The sequence below is a fragment of the Dermacentor albipictus genome, chromosome 1, assembly GCF_038994185.2.
Source record: "Dermacentor albipictus isolate Rhodes 1998 colony chromosome 1, USDA_Dalb.pri_finalv2, whole genome shotgun sequence".
In the NCBI taxonomy this organism is placed as follows: domain Eukaryota; kingdom Metazoa; phylum Arthropoda; class Arachnida; order Ixodida; family Ixodidae; genus Dermacentor; species Dermacentor albipictus.
The window spans coordinates 294,671,109-294,690,701 of record NC_091821.1 but is presented as its reverse complement, the minus strand read 5'-3'; the positions used below and the strand labels follow the sequence as shown (position 1 = coordinate 294,690,701).

At 45.9% G+C, this 19,593-nt stretch overlaps 1 protein-coding gene across 10 annotated transcripts in view; it reads left to right on the top strand.

Moving 5' to 3' along the window:
• LOC135921906 (N-acetylneuraminate (7)9-O-acetyltransferase) overlaps positions 1–19,593 on the top strand; it is a 243,303-nt gene that overhangs the window by 64,423 nt on the left and 159,287 nt on the right. The window lies entirely within an intron of this gene.

The window sequence follows — 19,593 nt, the reverse complement described above, 5'->3', positions numbered from 1 at the left end:
CGTTTTAGTATATGGGTCATTCCACGCGAAACGTCCCAGACCCAAAAAGAACCATCGTTGATTTTCTTGAAAAAAATTTGCCAACATGGCTATTCTGTGCATAATATTTCACCAAACTATTTTCATGAAATGTTTGATAACATGAGCGCCCTTTGAAGTTTCTGTGAAGAAGCAAAAGTTGGTTAGGGGTACATTTTTTTTATTCAGGTCTGAAACTAGGTGCAATAGCAAATTTTATATTAACGCATTCTATTGGCATCCTTCTTTCATATGAGGTCATAATTAAAGGCATTTTAGAAATTTCTGCATTTATTTGGTTCAGTAAAAAAGCATAAAAAGTTGCATTTTCAGAAATGTTTTGCATAAACTGTGTTAATTTTTCAGCTACAGTAATTTTTCTCCCATTTCGCCTGTTGCTATAGTGTACACAAAAAATCATTTGAAATTATTAAGAAGTGACTTTCTTGTGACATTCAGGCCAAATTTAAGTATTAAGCCCGCCAGATAAAGTATGCCGGATAACTCAATATACACACCGGCCTCATAGCTTGCGATTTAGAAATTTTTATTCGAATAAGTTTTCTTTGAAGCGAGAAATAAATGTTTCAAGTCAACAACCTATATCACCAGTAGGCACTAATATGTTCCTCCGCTCTCCTCCTCCTCCTCGTTGTTTGTGCATCATCGTCTGCTGCCCAGAAGACGGCGGCTAGTATATGTAACTGTGGCATATGGAAGTGTTCAACGCTTTTTTTGCTCTTTTGGTGCTGAAGAAAAAAAAGTTTTAAAAAAATTAAAAAAATTAATTCCTCAATTATTTTCAGGGTTTCTTGCTTACCGTTACATCTATATTCATTTGTTTCTCAGATCAGAATAGTGTGATAGTTGACAGACACAGAAGGGTGCAGACAAGGCTTTCTTTGAGTGACTTTCAGTGGAATGCGTACAAAGTTGTAATGAAAGGACATCAGAAAGAATAAGCCTCAGGACGCAGTCTTAACACCTCGAGAATGGATGTGAAATCCAAACTTCAGTACCATGCCTTCGGCATCAATTTCTTCCAATTATAAAGCTAAGAAAATGTTTCTAGCAATAACTTACGAATCTGTTCAGTTTGGCTAGAGCACCTGAACTAAATTGGATATTTCCACAAGACTTATATTTGGAGGCGCCATCTGAGACGATACGTGCTATGTCAATTGTGTGATGTTTTCGTGAACAGACTCATTTAATCATCTCATTTACAGTGCAGCATGTTTTGAAGTATGTCAGAAAAGTCAAAATGTTAAACAGTGAGACATACAGAATACAATGCAGTTAAAACACGCTTACATACCTGCCAACCCTCCCGATTTGCCCGGGAGACTCCCGATTTTTTACTGAACTTTCCGATTGTACGGTCACTGTATTACATCTCCCGAAAAGTGGTCTCCGTTAGTGCAATAATGGTTTTTGCGAAACCGGCACTGCGGAATCTACAGCCACATTGTAATCATCAGCATCACCAACAACGGCTGCACTAGCGCCATCGATATCCTCGACTAAGCAGTCTACTACAGTGCCTAGTAAGCCAACCAAAGCCGATGTAGCTCTTGCATTTCATGCATGCCTTCCTCCATGGTGCATGTTGTTGCTGCTGCTTGGTGTATGATTAATGTTGGCTAGGCCGTCTATGTGTGGTGCACTGTGTAAAGTTAGAATCGTAGTGTGCTTGTGCCATGGCACTATCAAAGCCCAAGAAAAGGTACTTATACTTCTGAATTTCCGTGCTTTTTGACATCAAGAAAAGGAGAACATATTGCATTTTGTGCAATGTGTGGATGCGAAGTCAGCCTGTCTTGTGGTGTCAAAGGCGACTTGAAACTGTAAATCTCCACGGCAAAGCATCAAAGCTATGTTCGCACGGCTGAGCAGCAAGGCAACATAGTGAACTTTCTCGGGAACAAGTGCGACGACAGTGTTATATGTGTGGAGTGCCTGTTTACGGGATTCCTCGTCGAATGCAACCTACCCCTTAGTGTCAGCGACTACGTTGGGGCCTCTTCTACGGAAAATATTTCTGAAATGCAACGAAGCGAACCGCTATGGATGTGGACGCGACTCTCAAATGCAACTCTGAAGAATGCGGAGGTGGCCAACCTGAAATTTATTTCGCAGGCATCGCTCTCGAGTCTTCGTTTCTTTATTCAGAGTTTTCTTCAGCTACTGCTCTGAGATTCCAGTGAATCTGCTGAAGACGCTTTAGATGCTCTCGAAGCTGAGTTTGCCACACTACAGGCGCACAGTCTTCCAGAGGACATTCTGAATGAAGAAAGGTGGGACATGCAGTGGTCTCTGGTTGGGAAAATGAAACACACTGATGGACAACATGTTTCACTGAGTTGCTAAGGTGATGCTGGATTTACTCATGATACCGCATAGCAACGCAGAGTGTAAGAGGCTTTTTAGCACGGCGTGAAAAACTAGAAATGAGTTCTGCTCATCAATGTGCAACGCAACCCTCAACACCTGCTGTTAGTGAAGGGCCGTCAATATGGACCATGTTTTGAGCAAAGCTACTCCGACAAATTTTTGAAGTGAGCAAAGTCTGCTACTGCAAGGTCTCTGCAAAAGGACTCGCCGAACACTGCCTGAAAGGTTGAGCGACCCCCCCCCCCTCCCCGTTGGTGCGAATAAAAAGTCTCCCGATTTTTGACCTCGCCAAGTTGGCAGGTATGCGCTTATTTCTGGAGGCGTACAGGTACGCTTGGCACTACTTCTCAGGCGGGCCATGGTTCTGCCACAAAATGACTTCCTGCAGCAAGCAGCAGCTGACAGCTGTATGCAGTTTGACCGACATAGATTGGCTTCTTGCGCTGTGCTCAGCCTGGATGATGATGTAACGGTTTGCAAGCACCACAAGCGACTTTACCTTCATCGATACACTTCTAAAATCGCTTCAAAGTCGTGCTCGCACCCATTTTTCAGACATGTGATACACTGCCGGGGGTGGACAGTCATCACACTAGCCATTGTTGATGGCGACCCTTCCCTGGGCCTAGTTCCAGGAAATAGAAATTGTGAAGCTTGCAAGTGGCACTTATACAGAGTGTCCCAGCTATCATGCACCACATAGCTGGACAGAACCAAGGTAATGTTTTTTGTTTTTGCATTTTGCCTAATGAGATAAGTTGTCTTAATTAATCAGGTTCTCAAATATAATTAGAGGAAAAGTGTTGATGAGAAATTTGTAGAGCAATGTGAAAAACACCCAATAAAGCTTTCTGTTGCTCAATACATGCTACATAAGTGTTTTCCGAGCGGGAATGAAGCCAGCGAATACGCGCAATGTGCCTTGAGCGGCCAGTCTCACTTCAATTTTGCCGAAAGCTGTAGTGGGATTTTTTCACGTTGCTCTACAATTTTCTCATTGACACTTTTCATCTAAATATAACATTTGAGAAGTTGATTAATTTACTAAGACTAAGGTAATTAGGGGAAATGCAAAAAATAATCTGAGTACCTACAAGTGACGACAACAGGCACGTACCTGAGCGACCGCTTCCGCTTCCGGCAACGCGGTTTCGGCGGAACCGAAACCGCGCTGCCGCTGAGAGCGAGCATACCTCGCGAGCGGTGGTTATAAACAAGCTAAGAGCAGCGCCAATAAAGATAGAAATCAACTTTCACCGCATCTGCAAGAGAGTGCCGACAAAGAGAAAAATGACGTTTCGCGCGCCTCCATTGCGATCACGCGGCGAAACCGAAACCGCAAAAGGGGTGTTGCCGCAGTCTGCTCGACGACGCGCTGAAGCTAGAAGTCAGTTATGTTTATCTCCCCAAGAAGGTAGCACAAATTCCAAACGCTTCTTGTAAGTCTGAAGAGGTGGCAGCACCTCCCAGTGAGCGTGCATCGTCATTATGGCGCGAAATTTCAAACGGAGGGTTGAAACCGTACCCGTATGGCAAAGACCTTGCGGGACAGAAAACCGCTGCCGTACATGTACGGCGAAAACCGTCAAAGGGTTAACCACAATAAAATTGTAAGTGAAAAGGTCAAGGCAAGTAAGAAGAAACCTCAAATGATGTGGGTGTAATGACGTTTTAGGAGTGTGCATGTGGGGGGAGATTTTGGCATTGCGGGAAAGGGGAGGGGGCGCTCTGCCCCCTCCGGAAAACTCTGGAGGGGGCTCGCGCTCCAGAGGCCCCCCCCCCCAGTAGCCGGTGCTTCTGCACCTACACTTCACTAATTCTGCCCAGTGGCATCTTGGTGGAGGTTGGGGTTGCGGGAGGTGTCGCTGCTGTGCGGCATTGTCTTTATTAAATTGAAGCTTTCAGAATACAAAAGGCGAAATCATGCTCGTGAGCTTGTTGATGACAATCAGTGACGCATATTTTGAAGGGAAGCACAACAATATTCCAAGCACAATTAGTTTGAACCTGAAGCGCATCACTGCAAACTTATGCCAAAGAGCCTGCCAGCACTCAAGCTCCTTCTCTTCGTGAGCTTTGCTTTTGCATCATATTTCTTGGCTTTGAGATTTGTTCGTGAAGACCAGGAAGTCCATATTTCTTGGGAGGAATCAATATATGCTCTCAAGAATGAGAATATAGATTGTCAATGTCAACATGATGCTCACACATGTCGGAATCATCTGTGAGGCAATCTTCCTTTCGACGCAACATGTGTTTCCATATATAATACTCTCTGCTGTTGTCGTGGTGCGAAATAAAAATTAGTGAGCACCAGCATCACATTGTATTTGGCCGCTCGAGCAGCCGTGAGCAAAGCAGGACTGCATAGGAAACTTCATGTTATTGAATTGAGTTTATTTCTATGTTAAATGGGGGAAAGGTTGAATTAAACGTGATAATTAATTCAAGTGACAGAGGTTCAGACCCCCTTTACGAGGCATACAGTAGGAGAAACCGGTAATACACCTTCTAACATTTCAAACATTATGCGAGTACAAGAAGCATTAAAAACAAAAATGGCATACATTTCACTCTCAAAATATCCAAATTTCAGGCACAAACTATCGTTTCACACATTCTCTGTTGGAAACAGAATATACAAAGAACAGCATGGATCCATACATCAAATGCATATAATGAAAAGCACATCCACACAGAGCAGATGGTATTATGAAGCGTCACTAGGATCGAGTACATTGGTTTTGCTGGCAGTTGTGATATTGATCTCTCTTTCTTGAAAAAAATTTACAGTTACAGGTATGCTGTACTGAAGCATTTGTTTGCCATATTTTGTTTGACAAAACGGTGCTTTCCAATGCTCTTTGTTGCATGTGTTATATATCGATGTCCTAGTCTTCAACAATGTTGTGATGTCTTCCCTAGTATTCATGCTATGTTCACAGGGTATGGTCACGTTATATAAATAAAAGTTATGAACAGGTATTACATTAAATCACCTGAAAAGTTGCTCTGCATGTGCATCGGAGGGCACGCCAGCCGTGTGTCTAAGGGCTTTTTTCTGAAATCAATTGGATGATGTAGTTTTGCCCCACACAAGAAAGCATTAGTTGTTCAAAAGTAATGCTTTGTAAATCAGTAATTTGATATCAGGTGGTAGAAAAAAAAAATTAGGATGTCTAAGCTTCTCCTTTAACCCTTTCGCTGTCGGACCTTTCTGGCCGTGACGCACTCCCAGTGTTGGCTTGGTTTCAGGGAACGAGCATAACAGGGAATGAACATAGCAATTTATTTTTCATTATGATTGGTATACAAATAACATAGTCAATGCAATATGCAAATTTCAGTGTTCTGCAGCTGTTGTTAGTGATCATCATCATTATCAGCCTGTCTATAAAAATCCGTTCAACATCCGAATCTGACTATGCGGAACTTGCCTCTTCCTCGCATGAGACTCTGTCCGAGTCCGAATCCGAGCTTGGCTCGTATTCTGAATCGCAATTGAGCCACCGCTCCAATGAGCAGACGAAGGTCCCGCGCACACAGCCATCCGAAAGTAACCGCGCGCAGGGAGGATGCGCTTGCAGTCGCCCGCACAACAGAGAGAAATGGGACGTTGTGTGATCAAGAAGACAGAGGGAGATGGAAAAAAGCTAAAACAAGGTTCAAAGGGCTTTACGTTTACTGCTGCAAGTCGGAAGCGAGGGTGCGGCGAGAGCGAAAGCAGCAATCGAGTCACTCTTTTCGGAGAGGCAACGGCACGTGCCCCTGAACTTGAAAGGCCTTAGCAGACACACCAACAGAAGAAATATAAAAACCTTGAAACCAGCGGAGATGGCAGAACAACCCTTGAACCCATAACCACACGCGCCCGACGCATGATCCAGCGAACGTGGAGCCAACACGCCACTCAGCTAAGAGAGAGGGGCGAGTGGCAGTCGCACCATACTCTTCAATACATGTATTAACACAGGTTGGGGTGAAATTACGAACTTGTAGAAAGAGTCAACAGATGGCGTGGCAAGTACAGGAGCGCCAGCTTTGCGCTCAGGCGCGAAATTTGTAACGCACGATAAAGGACGTACCAGTACGTCAGTGACACTGTGGGGGGTGAAGCGCGAAGACGTACCGGTACGTCCGTGACAGCGAAAGGGTTAAGAGTGGAACGCGATTGCATTCAAAGATCCCTGACTGCTTCTCACGCTTTCTGGCAACTGGAGTGTATGTGACCGTAATGTTTACTGGGAAACGCTGGCCGCGAATGATATGCATGAAGGCGAGCTTTGTAGTAGAAACGCAGCCTCTTCCGTGCGCCGCGATGCGCCGCAGGCGAGTGCCAGCTGGAGGTACTGCAAGGAACCGGGCACGCCGCTTCGTGGGCCCCAAGACGCTCGCATGCCAGCGCGCAAATGGCGGACGCCGCAGCTGGTCTGTGAATGGTAGAAACGCTGGAAAAAGTGTTTAGTTTTTTACGCAACAGAATTATTTTCTCGTATAGTCAAAATACAATGAGTGAGCTATCATGTCTGGAGGTTGTGTGTATGTCATAGTTTCCGATTTTTTCTTGTATTTTAGCTTGAGAAATTCAATTATTTCAGTAAATTCCTTGCATCACATGGAGGGCCTGGGTATGGGTGGTCTGGAAATCTTCTTACTGAAATGACGTCAGACGCCGACACAGGATGCCCAACGCGGCACGGCGGATTTTCTGTGACACGGGCTCCTTAACGCTATCGTGTTAAAACATAATCTAGCCAAAATGCTGACAGTCGCCAAAATTCTGGTGATGTGTCTAATATGCATGTCCCAGGACATAAGCTTGTGGTAGTATACACAGAGTATATCATGTTGACTGTAAATAAAGACGGGGACAGCGGAAGAGAACACATAAACAACACGGGTGGTAACTTTCAACTGAAAGTCACTGCCCGTGTTGTTTTTGCAGTTGCCGCCTGTGTTGTTCTCTTCCGCTCTCCCCATCTTTATTTGTGGTCAATATGATATGCAGTAAACACCAACTAGGCCAAACTAAATTTCTTTTGAAGCATATGCACAGAGTGTTTTGAAAGAGTAAAAAATCTCCAAAGGGGTGTTTGGCCAAGCATAAAATTTTCTGTGAAAACTACCAGTGACTGTATAGGAGTAAAAAGGATTGCTTTAGTTTTGCTTGTATTGATTTTTAATGAATTTATATTACTCATTGTCAGCAGGCCTTGTAGGAAACCATTGATGTTTAATTGAAGTGTTTTAATGTTGAAAGCGTAATATAGGAGTCACGTCATCCGCGTAGATTATATAAGTTGGTGTTTGCTAATGTGAGTGACATCATTAACATATAAATTAAACAAGAGCAGTCCAAGAATGCTGCCTTGAGCAGCACTAGCATTTATCAATTTCAGAGGGGATAGGTTGTCATTGATAGCAACGCACCGTTTCCGGTATTTAAAATATGGTTTTAATAGTTTTAAAGGTATTCCTGTTATACGGCAATGTTCAAGTTTTAATAATAACTGGTCATGGTTCAAATGGTCGAATGCTTTTGAAAGATCTACACACATTCCAATAACAAACTGTTTTTCCTCAAGTGCTTTTAGAATAATTTCTTTTTGTGTTAACAGAGCATGCTCCGTCAATCGACCTTTGCGAAAACCAAACTGACATTCATTCATCAAAGTGAGTTTATCTACGAAAGAAATTCTAGGAGGCAACAGTTTCCCTAGTACACTGGTAGAAGAGAAATTCGTTGGTAATTGGCCAGGTTATTTTTATCTCCGCTTTTAAAAATTACAATAACCTTTGAAATTTGCATCTTTTGTAGAAAAGTTCCGGTTGAGAGGGATAGATTGTAGATATGAGTGAGCACTGGTGCAATTAAATCAGCTACGTATTTTCCAGGTTTTATTTGTAAATTATCTATGTCCAGAGCTGTGTTGTTTCTAAGGTAACAAAGTGCGGCAAAAATTTCAGATTTGCTCGGTTTTAGAAAAAAGCTGTTAAGGTTTTTTCAACCATAGTGGTTGCATCAAAATGATGGGTGCTTTTCCCTAGATGCAGAAAAAAGACATTAAAAGCTTGTGCCAGTTTAGTACCATGCACTGATTGATCATTTAATTTTAATTCAGTGGCATTTTGATCTGCATGGGACCGATTCAAGAGGTCATTAATTTTTTTCCTAACGGCTTCAGGCATATGTTCTAGAGAAAAATTATTGTGCAGGCATTCGCGTTTTGCATTATGCAGGAACATATCAGTTGTATTTCTTTGTTTTTAAAATAGTTCCCAATCCTCAGTGCCGCGTGTGACTAAACATTTTTTTTAAAAGCTTATCCTTCTTGATTAGTTTAAGGCAGTAATTAGTTATCCAAGGTTTACGTGATCATGCTGATTTCCTAATAAGGACAAGTGGAAATGATTCGACATACGCTTTGTTAAACAGGCACAAAAAATTATCATAGGCTTCATCGCATGTTTTCGAGTCATAGATGACTTCCCAGAAAATATTTATCAACATAGCTAAAAAATTGTAGAGTGTATATGAATTATTGTTCTGTAGTTTTCTATATAGGCAAGGTATTGTTTTAGCGTATTGGTAGGGGGGTCTTCAGAAACAAAAATTCTTGGAATGCTTCTTTGCATCTGCATTCCAATGATACGTGGTAGGGCCATCTCAACATCTGTAATTTGCAGCAAAAAGAGCGACTTCAGAAAAATGTTATTGAATTCTGTCTCCTGACTCACCATTTTTCTGGAAAGAATGTCTATAACATTCTTTACATGATCGCACGCTTGAGACAAGTCGCAGTCAACTTTTTGCAGAAACTTTCAAAGTGGCGATGTTAAAAAAGAGGTCACTACAGGTCTGAAGTGAAACGACAAACTCTGGCTTCGTGATGGCACTGAGCAGTTACGAAGCCTTTGATGAAGTATCGGATGACGCGCCGTCTTCTTCCAAATATTTGAGAAATTGGGCAATGGGCGTGTACAGCCCAAGAAAATGCTGAACTGCATCATGACTCTCCACCCACCTTGTCTGGCAAAAGGAAAAAACTGATCTTCTTTCTTGTGTTTTCTACTTTGTCTTGCAGCTGGTTTGTGCTGTGTGGCGAACCCGCCGGGGTTGCTCAGTGGCTATGGTGTTAGGCTGCTGAGCACGAGGTCGCGGGATCGAATCCCGGCCACGGCGGCCGCATTTAGATGGGGGTGAAATGCGAAAACACCCATGTACTTAGATTTAGGTGCACGTTAAAGAACTCCAGGTGGTCGAAATTTCCGGAGTCCTCCACTACGGCGTGCCTCATAATCAGAAAGTGGTTTTGGCACGTAAAACCCCATAATTTAATTTAATTTTTTTTTTCCTGTATGGCGAAGCCTTTCCAAACACACAGGTTGTAGATAGTTACCAAACAGTTGCGTATGCTGGGCAGTTTGCATGTGGGAAGCTGAGCAAGGTTTAGCGAGTGGGCGCTACAATGCACTTACAACACTTTGGGCGTGGTTTGACGAAGGCTTGAACACCGTTTAGGTGGCCGCTCATTGACGCTGCATCATCCTATCCTTGCCCGCAGAGTAGGTTGAAGTCAAAACCATGATCCCTAAGGCAGTTCAGGATTGTGCTTGCCAGCACCTTGCCAGTGAGATCGTACACGGGAATGAAATCTACAAAATCTTCAAGTATGGGTAGTCCCAAACTGTCATGCTCCACTTACCTCACATAGGGAAATGTGGGCAGTGCGAGATGTGTCATCCAGCTGGAACTGAAAAACGTGAACACGAGTTGACTTTGTCAACTTTCTTTGTGTGATTTTACCACGGAGGGTGATCAACTCATTTCCTGTTCTTGGGCTCGTGTACAGGGCATTTGCCAGAGGTGTTCCAATACGAGGTCTCTAGGTGGCATCTTTGCATTTGGCCCTCATCCTAAGCAGTACATGGAAATTTCCATTGTTTGTCAATGGCAGCACTTGAGACATATTTATTAGACCAGAGTTGTCTATGCTGTGAAGCAGCACTTCTTGCCTGCCAAAGAAAAGGATTGTTTCTATTATTGGTAGCAAGTTCTTGCGGTATTCTTCTGCTTGCTTTTTAAGGCCATAGTCAAGTTTTCTTAACATGTCATGCTGTGAGCGGGACCGGACTGTTAGAAAGTTGTCACTTGGTGTTGTTGACATTAACTGCTCAATGTGTGGCTCTGAAAGGCATGCATGGCTTTCTTGCCATTGGTAAACACCTTAGTTATAAAGCAGCCCAAGCGCTGGTGCTTCCCTTTTCCTGCACACTTGCCTGTGTAGAGTTGGCAATATTTGCATAATACTCCTTGAAGGTTCTCTGAATAAACAAGCGATGGTTAATGATATACCAAGGGAGGTTCGAACTTCAGGTTTCTTTTCTTTGTGGCTAGATGATCTTAGTTAGCTGCAGGGGTCTAGGGATCAAGCAGCAGCCTCTCCATCGTCTCTGGATCCAGTATACGTTTAGTCTTTGAGGCAAAAAGCCCAAGTCAAAAATATTTGCAATCGTCGCACCGAGGGCGGGCAAACCAGAATGTGTAGGTGCCATGCCACTTGCCTTGCTTGGCTATTGCTCCGTGGTGCAGGCGTTGCTTTGCACAGCGCTGACTGTAGAGCAAAGGTCACTTGGAAATGCACGGTGGCCACCATGATTTTTCGGTGGCCCGTAGGTGTCGTGCTTGTCGTATTTTAGGGCCTGCTGCTATTTGTTCGCGGGTGATTCACATGTGCCTGTGTGTTTTCCTGAGTCCCTACAGAAGTTCTGATGCGCTTGGCTATTCGGCTATGGAAAGAAAGGGGCAGTTTTGTCCATTGATGGAGGGTGCTCTTTTCTGCCTGTTTCATCCATTTGGACTTTCTTGAAGTAAGACGCAAGTTTCATTTGCTTGGTTGTTGCAGCGTGTCTTTTAATTTTGCTACCGCAATCCTGTGGACGCAAACAGAAGTGGCTAGCGACTCCAAAGAGACACATTTGCAATTGCCTGACGAAAACATCGGACAAGCAGAGAGAAAATGAATGCGCAGAGAATCTACCGTGACATCCTCTCCTGCTCTGTGCTTGTATTGCGCTTAAAACTGCAGAATGTCTTCGCGCTCCACATTTTACTACAACAGTCTTTTCTTTTTTCCCATAATCCAGCAGGAAGGGAAATGTTGGCTTCACTGCAGCAAGTTTTTGGTTGTTTTTTTCTCTTAACCTTTTTTTTCTGTCTTATATGGAAGGCAATGGAATGCCACCTATTTTTGTTCTCCTGTCATGCCACCTTGCAGGTTTTCTTTTTTTGTTTTCAGCATGCCACCCATACGGACAGAGCTTTGTGCTTGCTATCGACAGGCCGGCAAAGCACGAACCACTCCTATGGCCTGCATAGCACTACACACGACTTGGAAACACTTGGTGCATCTTTTTCACTATGTTCTTTACATCCATGCATCCCCAGCAGCAGCAATTATCCTCTGACAGCATGTGTTCGCTGCCATGTGGAATTGCTGGAAACACAGCAGGGTACACTTAAGCATTGGGCGTCGAGTGGCGCTAGTGGTCATAACCATTGGAACCCGAGACTGGATATCGAAACAGGATATCACAGCAGCCCAATGCTCTAACCACTAGACCATATACTACCCAGTGACCCATGTTGGCAAGAAAATGGTCCGACACCGCCAGACAGCCAGCCCCTGGAAGGAGCATGAAGTATGCTCATAATGCTAATCGCAATAATAAATATGACACGATCTTGGCCATGATGGAAATATTTCGCCAAAGAATAACGTGTGCTATAAGGATCTTTAAAGAATATTGACACAAGATGATTTCAAATTACGCGCGCCAGCCGCCTCCTGCGTTTTGCCAGTTGTTTACTGCTACCTGCGAAAGATAGCGGCAGTGAAGCGGGCAACACGGGCTCGCAAGGCACGCGCAATCGGAGCAGCGTGTCATGAGCGCGGGACACGAGGGAACAAGAAGAGGTGCGGGTCTCTTGCGAAAAGACTGCGGACGCTCCTGTGAGGTTCTTGTTTAGCTGTTTGTCGGGCACAAGTTCGCCCAAGGTAAAGCGATTAAAGCACCATCACTCAACTGTGCGTTACAAATCTGGTGGAGGTGCGGGTAATGATTTTAAGCCCTGCTCAAGTCAGAGAAAGGAGCCCGGACTCACGGCAACTTGTACCCATCGAATTGACTCCTGTTCACTAACGAGCAGTCGTCGCCTACGTGGTGAGCCCCCTGAGTTCTCCCCTTTGCCGGATTCTATCGGAGCGTCAGCATCTGCTAGCGGAAGCGCTACCGAGATGACCACTCAAACCACGCCAACTCATGTCGTAGTCAACTCGCCAATGACGCCAGAGCCTTTCCACGGCGACACATTTGAAGACGCAGAGGACTGGCTGGAACGCTTTGAGCGCGTCTCTGAGTTCAATGGATGGAGCGGAGAGCGCAAGCTACGAAACGTTTACTTCGCATTAGAGGACAGGGCACGAACCACTAAGCGACATTTGTGTCGTGGGATGCTTTCCGACGGGAGTTGCTGGCGACTTACTCGAGTACCGACCGCAGGGAGAGGGCTGAAGCTGCCCTGCAAGCTAGAAACCAGCGTGACAACGAAAGCGTGGCCATGTATGTAGAACACATGTCCCGCCTATTCCGCCGAGCGGATCCGAACATGAGCGAGGACAAGAAACTACGCCATCTAATGCGGGGCGTAAAACAGGAACTGTTCGCACGGTTGGTTCGGAACCCGCCGGGCACCGTCGTTGAGTTTCGTTCAGAGGCGACGACTATGGAAAGCACGTTGCAACAGCGATCAAGGATGTACAACTGGGAGATGAACATCACCTCTGTGGACGCATTTCCAGCCGTCTTCGGAAACAGCGTGGAGGTCATGCGAGAGCTCGTGCGATCTGTAGTGGGAGAAGAGCTTCAGAGGCTACGGCTTGACCAGATCGGTCCAACGCCCTCTTCACTGGCAGACCTCGTTCGCGAAGAAGTCAGACAGGTGGTCCGGGAACCACAGCTCAGTGCGCAGCCCCAAGCGCCACTCCTGCGCCAACCGACCCTCTCATATGCCGATGTGCTGAGGCAAACTCCCGGACGTGCTGACGTCGCAGCCACTTCCGCTATGAATAGCTCGATGCCTCGAATTACGCTGCCGCCACCCGAGAGAAGATTCAGGAAGGCCGATGTATGGTGCACTCCTGACCGAATACCCCTCTGCTACCATTGCGGTGAGGCTGGCCACCTGTACAGAATGTGCCACTATCGTCAGGCAGGGCTTCGCGGTTTTTCGGTGAACGCACCTTGCCCTCGAAATGGTGTGCGTCCCTTGGAAATCGAAGAGTACCTGTCCGCTTGTCAAAGCTCCCCAACCAGCAACACCAACCTCGGTCAACAGCGCCGTTGAGGCATCGGTCACCGAGCCCCCGCCCATCTTCAAGCTCTCCAAGACGCCGTTCACAGAGCCCGCGTCGGGAAAACTAGTCAGCGACCTCGGGAGGTAAGGTCGCTGCCGACGCGAAAAGAGAAGAACCTCCATCGATGACTCCGAGCGACGACGAGGGACTCAGAAACCAGTGCCGTAAGAGTGACGTTGCTTCCAATTTACGTGTGTTTGTTGACGGTTACGAAGTAGACGCATTAGTGGATACAGGTGCAGATTACTCGGTAGTAAGTAGTGAGCTCGCCAGGAAACTGAAGAAAGTGCTGACTCCCTGGAAAGGGCCACAAGTTCGCACAGCAGGAGGACACCTCATCGACCCGACGGGCAAGTGTACGGCTAGAATTGGAATACGAGGCTTCACGTACGTCGCCAGCTTTATCGTGCTTTCCGAGTGCTCAAGAGACTTGATTATTGGCATGGACTTCTTGCAGGATAATGGCGCTATAATCAACTTGCGGGAATCATGTGTTTCCTTCTCAACCAAGCACGCTGTCGCAGCATTCAACACTGAAGAAAAATTCGACGCCCTTTACATTGCCGATGACGACGTGATGCTTCCTCCGAGATCCAGCGTAGCCGTCACAGTCAGAAGCGACGTGTTCAGCGACTACGTAGGAATTGCAGACAGCAACACCAGTCTCCTACTCGAAAAAGGGATCTGCATGGCAAGAGGCCTTGTTCAGCTGCGTGGCGGATGTGCCAACGTTTTCCGTACCAATTTTGGGAATGAGGTGCAACATGTCGCGAAGGGAACTGTTGTTGCCACCCTTAATAACTTCGTCCAAGTTACAGATCTCAGCATTCCAGAGTCTTCACCATCGAATTTTCAAGATGTGGATCCTGTCCTTGCAGCCATCGACATCGAACCAGGCCTATCGCCCAGACAGAAGGAGCAAATAGAGACCCTCGTAAGAGAATTTGCCGAATGTTTTTCAGTGCCATCCAAAGTCCGGCGGTCATCTATTGCCAAACATCGGATAATTGTTGACGAATCAGTGAGGCCTATTTGCCAGCATCCCTACAGAGTGTCACCAAAAGAGAGGGAAGCCATCGGAAGTCAAGTTAAGGAAATGCTTGAAGACGACGTAATTCAGCCGTCGGCTAGTCCGTGGGCGTCGCCTGTGGTACTTGTAAAGAAAAAGGATCAAACCTTACGCTTCTGCATTGATTACCGAAAGCTGAACGTTGTCACAAAGCGGGATGTGTGCCCACTTCTAAGAATCGATGACACTCTAGATAGACTACGAGATGCCAAATTCTTTTCCTCCCTGGACCTCAAAAGTGGCTACTGGCAGATAGAAGTGGACGAATGAGATCGTGAAAAGACGGCGTTTGTGACGCCAGACGTACTGTACGAGTTCAAAGTGCTCCCATTCGGCCTTTGTTCCGCACCTGCCACATTTCAGCGGATGATGGACACTGTGCTCACCGGTCTGAAATGGCAAACCTGTCTCGTTTATCTTGACGATGTTGTGGTTTTTTCTACCACCTTCGAGAAGCATGTAGAACAACTGCGGGCTGTGATGGAAGCGATTAGATCAGCAGGTCTGACGATAAAACCGCAGAAATGTCATTTTGGCTTTTGCGAGCTTCTTTTCTTCGGCCATGTCGTCAGTTCAGAAGGCATTCACCCGGACCCTGAGAAGACTGCGGCAGTGGAGAAATTTCCGAAACCAACCGACAAAAAGGCTGTGAGGCGATTCTTAGGACTTTGCGCCTACTACAGACGCTTTGTGAAAAATTTTTCAAGGATCGCCGAACCACTAACGCGGCTAACAAAGGAAGACGCGCCTTTCGTCTGGTTGAATGAGCAGGAGAATGCTTTCAATGAGCTCAGAAAGCGTCTTCAGAACCACCCAGTTCTTGCTCATTTCGACGAGGAAGCCGAAACTGATATTCACACAGACGCAAGCAATTTAGGTCTTGGTGCCGTCCTCATTCAGTGGCAAAACGGAGAGGAACGAGTCATTGCGTATGCCAGTCAAACACTTTCGAAGGCTGAGGTGAACTACTCAGCGACAGAAAAAGAATGCCTCGCGGTGATATGGGCCATCAGCAAGTTTAGACCATACTTATATGGCCGACCATTCCGAGCTATCAGCGACCATCATTCGTTGTGCTGGCTGGCGAATCTCAAAGACCCATCTGGACGGCTGGCAAGATGGGAGTCTATGGCTGCAGGAATACAATATAACGGTCGTATACAAGTCCGGTCACAAGCACAGTGATGCAGATTGCTTGTCCCGTGCCCCGATTGAATACACGGAATCTACGCTTAGGGAAAATGAACAGGATTGCCCTTTCCTAGGAGCTGTAACAACATCACAAATGGCTCAGCATCAGCGATCTGACGCGGAGTTACACCTGCTCATTGATTACCTAGAAGGACATCCTGTCGACATTCCACGAGCTTTTGTCCGCAGCTTGTCGTCGTTCGTCCTGAGAAATAATGTCCTGTACAAACGAAATTTTGAACATAGTGCAGAGACATTTCTGCTCGTCGTACCTTCAAAGTTACAACTCGAGATATTGGAAGCATGCCACGACGAGCCAGCAGCAGGACATTTAGGAGTGAGCAGAACATTCGCACGCATCCGCATGAAGTATTACTGGCCAAAGTTATTGAATTCTGTGCAACACTACGTAAGAACCTGCCGGGACTGTCAAAGACGTAAAATACCACCATTCAAGCCAGCAGGTCTCCTACAATCGATACAGCCACCGGAAACTCCATTCGCACTAGTGGGAATGGACTTACTTGGCCCCTTTCCCACATCGTCATCAGGAAAGCGTTGGATCGTAGTTGCAACTGACTACCTAACTCGATATGATGAGACAGGGTCTCTTGTCAAGGGAACGGCCAGTGAAGTAGCTCATTTTTTTTTGTCATTAACATAGTACTACGGCACGGCGCCCCTAAAGTTCTCATCACGGACCGAGGAACCATATTTACTGCCCACTTGACACAGTCCATTATGAAATTGACGCACACCAGTCACCGAAAAACCATGCCATATCATCCGCAGACAAATGGACTGACTGAGCGACTCAACAGAACGCTGACTGATATGCTGTCAATATACGTGGACATGGAGCACCGAACATGGGACAGGATACTACCGTACGCAACGTTCGCGTACAATACCACTGTGCAAGAGACGACTCAAATGACACTTTTCCAACTCGTTTTTGGCCGGACCGTCACCACAACCTCAGATGCAATGCTACCAGTAGATGAGACCTCCGAAAATGACAATGACGTCAGCAACTTCACACAAAGAGCTGAAGAAGCACGGCAGCTGGCGCGACACCGCATCCAGCAGCAACAGCAAACTGACGCGGATCGGTACAACGTGCGACGAAGAGACGTCCAGTATGCACCTGGAGACAAAGTATGGGTGTGGACTCCCGTACGAATGCGCGGCCTATCCGAGAAGCTTCTTCGTCGTTACTTCGGCCCGTATAAGATAATTCGCCGAATTAGTCCATTGAACTACGAAGTTGCTCCAGAAGGTCAAGTAACCTCATCACGACGGCGGCATCGAACAGAAATCGTCCACGTCGTCAGAATGAAACCGTACTACGACAGGCAATAACTGCTTCCGCCTACAAGCATAGCGAAATCATGACAGTCTAGAAATCACCGCCCTCTGTATGAGCATCGGGACGATGCACTCTTGGAACGAGGACAATGACACAAGATGATTTCAAATTACGCCTGCCAGCCGCCTCCTGCGTTGGTCCAGTTGTTTACTGCTACCTGCGAAAGATAGCGGCAGTGAAGCGGGCAACACGGGCTCGCAAAGCACGCGCAATCGGAGCAGCGTGTCATGAGCGCGGGACACGAGGGAAGAAGAAGAGGTGCGGGTCTCTTGCGAAAAGACTGTGGACGCTCCTGTGAGGCTCTTGTTTAGCTGTTTGTCGGGCACAAGTTCGCCCAAGGTAAAGCGATTAAAGCACCATCACTCAACTGTGCGTTACAATATGGAAATCTTTGTGTGTTGGTCAGTCTCTAAAGTTGCGCTGGACACTGAGCATTTGGAAAGTATGGAAATTGACACAAGCGTATATGCACAGCACGACCAGCAAACAACCAGTATGTCACTCACACTGAATGCCAGCCAGCACTGCTTCCGCTCAGAAGCAAGAGTGGCAATGCTGAGTGCAGGCAAAACGGGGGATGGGTGAAGCAAAGCGGACCGAACCTTCCAAACTCGAGACACTTGGCCAGCATCCCTTGCTTCTTGCAACACTGTAGCCCACGGTGCACTCGTTGCATGTAGCCTTTTCTGACCTTGGCTGCAAGGGTAAAAGAGAAAGCTTATTAAGCAAACACTACTCACATGTGCCCGAATATTTTGCAGTGGGCCTTCCCCCACTTCCCTTCCAGACCTGCCTCCAGCATCGCATTGGGACAGTCTAGATTTCGTGGTGTCGACTTACGTTGCCGGTGCCGCAATGAGGATGTGCATAAAACTGGTGCATGCGCATTTGGCTGGGGTTGCAGATGTTGTGCCGAGCGATGACAATGCGAATGAAGGCCACACATTCCCATGCTCAATCTTTTTTCTTTATGCACCTATGCGGTGTGTGCTGCATCATGTTGCCACCATTACCATGACTTTAGGGATGTTATTCTTAGCTCGGCAAAATAAAAGGGCTCACTCAGATTCTGAAGTTAAAGCAGTGTAAAGGACAGGGTGAGGTCATTTGTATTCCTTACCTATTTGTCCCATCTTTTGCACTGTTAAAACTTCAAACTATCCTGCATCAAGGCATAGTTCACTCAGATTCACTCACAAAATATATTTCTTGCTTAAGGCTCATTTGGACTCGCTTGCCAAAATTCTTCTCAGCCGGGCTCACTTACACTTATGGGTCTGAGTGAGTTGACTCGGTGAGTTTTGCCGACCTATACTGGTGTGAAATGTTGGTCCAAAGTTGAAAGCCAAGTTTGTATCACTGCTTTTATGGATTGGGATAATCTTTGCCATTTTCAAATTGTGAAGTAAGTGTGCAGATTATAGTCAATTGTGAAAATTGAGGCCAACGTATATGCAGGTAAACCTTGACATAATAAAGTCGGTAAAATCGGCACTTTGCTTCATTATATCTAAATTTCGCTTAAGCGAAATTTGTCCTTTTATGCAATGTACAGCTGCCGACTGATTCTTTTTTGCACGGTAGGGTCCATAAAAGATGTCCAGATAATCAGGCTGTCAGAAAAAACAAATTTTCATTACAAGAAAAAAAAAATCAATTTTGTTAAACTTGTGAGATGGCGACCACTTCTCTGTTTGATGCTGCACCGACAAAGTCCTCTTTACAGCGGCCGTACAGCACATGGAAAGCCATAAAAAGAAACACATATCCAATGCACTGTGGTGATTGGTGCAAGCAAAGGTTTCACGTCCACTCTGCGGCTTGCCAACCTCATGTCGGCTGTCGCCCAGAGTGGTACGACACTGAATGCTATGCTGTACCGCCGCTCTCTACAGTGTCTGGTCAATGCAGCATCAAAAGCCATTAGATGCTTCAAAGAAGCTTCGCTTTAAAATCACTTGCAAACTAGGTGATAACCTGAATTATGGCAGTTTTGTTCAAGGTTGTAACATCTTCTATTTTGTGACATCGCGTATGTCTGAAAAATCGAGCAAAATCATCCAGTACAGCATTGGAAATTTTGGTTGCCCTTATGCATTGCTGCAACAGAAGTCTCGTGTTTTATCATAGAAAAC